Here is a 4,039-nt window from a genome sequence, read left to right on the forward strand (position 1 = left end):
GCTATTTTTATTTTTGAGATGGAGTTTCCGCTCTGTCGCCCAGGCTGTAGTGCAGTGATGCAATCTCGGCTCACTGCAACCTCTGTTTCCTGGGTTCGTGCAATTCTTCTGCCTCAGCCTCCCGAGTAGCTGGGATTATAGGTACCTACCACCACGCCCAGGTAATTTTTGTATTTTTAGTAGAGATGGGGTTTCACCATATTGGCTAGGCTGGTTTCAAACTCCTGCCCTCAAGTGATCCACCTGCCTTGGCTTCCCAAAGTGCTGGAATTACAGGTGTGAGCCACCGCACCCAACCTTCGATCGACATCTTGCCCTCACCTTTCATGAGAGATCCTGAGTCAGATCCACCACCCAGCTAGGCCACTCCCAAATTCCCAGCCCGAAGAAACTATATGAAATAATAAATGCTTATTTTTGTTTTAAGCCACACTACATTTTGGTGTAATCTGTTACTTACACACCCCTTCTCTCCAATTAAGCATCCTTCAAGAAACCACCCCCTCACCTTTTTCCAGACCCCCCTGTCATGGGCACTCTGGGTGTGAGATCCTATGCGGGATCCCCATTTCCTGCAGAATGGGTATGGATTTCAAGCCCATTGGAGTTCATGTCCCTTGCAGACCATGAGAGCTCTTGTCTCCTGGCCTGACTGTAAGCCAAGAGGTATCAGTGGGACCAGGAAGTGAGCAGAGGGAGATCACCAGCAGATTTCTGTCTGCACTCTGCCCTAATCAGAATGACTTCCTGCCGGACCACGCATTTTCAGATGTGTAGGTGAGACCCTTCCTAATGTCCAGTGATGAAGACTAATTGTTCCTATTACTTTGGTTTGCCTATTTCAGTAGGAGCTCAGAAAAGGCTATGCGTCAGAAGCACAGATGTGTTGAGCCACTTCAGAACGGAAACTACTGAAACCCTCGGTTACATTATTACACCTATCAGAAAATTCACTCTGGGGCAGTGCATGGCAGGGCTGGAAGGTGTAAATGTCTGGAGACAGGGGGCCCTGAGATGGGGCTGTTATTGTCCAACACAGCGGTGACGACTTCACTATCATTTCCATGATAAGTCATTTTGTTAGCTGACCTTTTTCCTTTCTTTCTTTTTTTTTTTTGTAAATGGAGTCTTGCTCTTGTCGCCCAGGCTGGAGTGCAATAGCACGATTTCAGCTCACTACCACCTCCACCTCCTGGGTTCAAGCAATTCTCCTGCCTCGGCCTCCCAAAATGCTGGGATTACAGGCATGAGCCACCACTCACAGCCTTGTTAGCTGACTTCTGACGGGCAGGCTGCATTAGTTATCAGAGGCACAGAGAACCACACACCGCATTTCTATTTTTTGAGAGGGAGTCTCACTCTGTCGCCCAGCCTGGAGTGCAGTGGTGGGATCTTGGCGCACTGTAACCTCCGCCTCCTAGGTTCAAGCCATTCTCCTGCCTCAGCTTCCTGAGTAGCTGGGATTATAGGCATGAGCCACCGTGCCTGGCTGCACACCACATTTCAAGATGCCCTGGCCTTTAACTCTGTCTGTGTCAGGCTCTTGTTAGGGTGCTCTTGTTTTTGTACACCCTACTGTATGTGCCAGACACTCTGCTAACGTCTCCATTTATATCTCACAATGCCGTAAGACACTCTTTTTGTTTGTTTGTTTTTCAGACAGATTCTCACTCTGTTGCCCAGGCAGGAGTGCAGTGAAGAAATCTTGGCTCACTGCACCCTCTGCCTCCCAGGTTCAAGCCATTCTCCTGCCTCAGCCTCCCAGGTAGCTGGGATTACAGGTGCACGCCACCACGCCCAGCTAATTTTTGCATTTTTACTAGAGACAGGGTTTTACCATGTTGGCCAGGCTGGTCTGGAGCTCCCGGCCTCAAGTGATCCACTCACCTCAGCCTCCTCAAGTGCTGGGATTATAGGCGTGAGGCATCCCACCTGGCCAAGACACTACTTTTACCCCTATTCTCTAAATGGTGAGACTGAGACCCAGAGAAACTGAGGACTTTCCTAGAGTCACGCAGCTAGCAAGCGGCAGAGCTTTTAACTTAACTGTCTGACTCCCAAGCCTTTCCACTACAATGTACAGCAGAGTGAGTCCACAGATGGTTTCAAAGAAGAAGGCACCCTTGACCTGGTCCTTCAAGGATCAGCACAAGTTTATCAGCCCTGGGAGGCGTAAGGGAGAGAATCCAGAGAGTTGAGCACATCAAAGTTGTAAGATGTGGCCAAAATCCAGGGTTCAAGGTGGAGAGTGATGGGGAAAGATGCTGCTGTCAAAGTCCAGAAGGAAATACCAGGCCTGGGCTGAGCATGGTGGCTCATGCCCGTAATCCCAGCACTTTGGGAGGCCAAAGGCAGGCGGATCACTGGAGGTCAGGAGTTTGAGACCAGCCTGGCAAACATGGCAAAACTCCATCTCTGTTAAAAATATAAAAATTAACCGGGTATGGTGGCACATGCCTGTAGTCCCAGCTACTCAGGAGGCTGAGGCAGGAGAATCGCTTGAACCCAGAAGGCGGAGGTTGCAGTGAGCCAAGATCCCACCATTGCACTCCAGCCTGGGCGACAGAGCGAGACTCTGACTTTAAAAAAAAAAAAAAAAGGCTGGGCCCGGTGGCTCACGCCTATAATCCCAGCATTCTGGGAGGCCGAGGCGGGCAGATCACGAGGTCAGGAGATTGAGACCAGCCTGGCTAACAAGGTGAAACCCTGTATCTACTAAAAATACAAAAAAAATTAGCCGGGCGTGGTGGCGGCGCCTGTAGTCCCAGCTACTCGGGAGGCTGAGGCAGGAGAATGGCGTGAACCTGGGAGGCAGAGCTTGCAGTGGGCCGAGACAGGGCCACTGCACTCCAGCCTGGGCGACAGAGCGAGATTCTGTCTCAACAAAAAATTTCTGGATTTGGTTTCAAAAGGACTTAGGGAAAAGAAGTTTCAGACATAGCTGAAAAGTTCCAAGAAACATCAAGAGCAAGAGGAGGGGGAGGAAGGATTAGGGGAGATGTCTATTCCTCGCTGTTTCCAGGTGGTAGGCCCCACAGGCCTGCTACTTCTGCACCGAGGGGAGAGAATGCGTCCTCTGATCCGTGAGTCTGGAGAGTCAGGCGCATGCTCTGCTCTGTTCTGCCCTTCTTCCTCTTGGGATCTCCCTGCTTGCAAGGGGTCCACACCCACTGCCCCCACAGGGAATCTGAGAGGAAGGCCTACCCCGTCCAGGACTGCCATGACTCAGGGGTCTGGGAGGGTGTCTGCCTAACTTAGGCGCTCGGTCATCGGCCCACACCGAACAACATACTCTGACCTGGGGCATGACTAAGTTGGTAATAAGGTGAACATTGAGACTCCATCTGCCTTTCCTTTGCTTCATTTCCCAGTGTGTTTAGAACGCTGGTCAGGGAGACACAGCCATTTCTTGAGGGTCTTCCAGAGACCCCAAAACAGAGGTTGCTGGAGTCTAGAGAAAAGGAAGGAAGGAAGTGAAGAAGAGAATGGAGGGAAGAGCATCTGAGGGGCCCAAAGAGGGGCACAAAATCCAAGAGCAGAGAGAACTTATCCCAGGAAGCAGCAACGGTCAGCATGGAAATGGCTACGAGGTGTGTCCAGGAGAAGACCTTAGATAGCCTCACCCAGATTCCCACAGGCAAGAATGGCTGGAGGAGGAAAGCCAGCTGTGGGGAAGAATGAGCCAGGTCTCAGCACCAACCAGTGGGGACCCATGACCTCTCCATGAACTCCTGTGGGGACAGATGACACTAAGAACTAGATCCCCCCAACACGCACACACTTACCCCCGACACGCACACACTCATAAGGCCCTGAGCCCTTATGCATAGCCCCAGAGAACCCTAAGTTAGCGGAGATTAAATTTCTGTCACTCCAGCAGAGTGCAAAGTAGAAAGTAGGTGGAGTTACAGAAAACTTTATATTTCTTGCACACTTGGGTTTATGAACAGAGATTCATCCTAGCCGGAGTAAATATTTTGGAAGCAGAATCAACAAGACTCAGAGGTCAGATGATGATGGAGTGGTGAGCAAGAGGAAG

The sequence above is a fragment of the Mandrillus leucophaeus genome, unplaced genomic scaffold (genome assembly GCF_000951045.1).
Source record: "Mandrillus leucophaeus isolate KB7577 unplaced genomic scaffold, Mleu.le_1.0 Scaffold366, whole genome shotgun sequence".
Lineage (NCBI taxonomy): Eukaryota > Metazoa > Chordata > Mammalia > Primates > Cercopithecidae > Mandrillus > Mandrillus leucophaeus.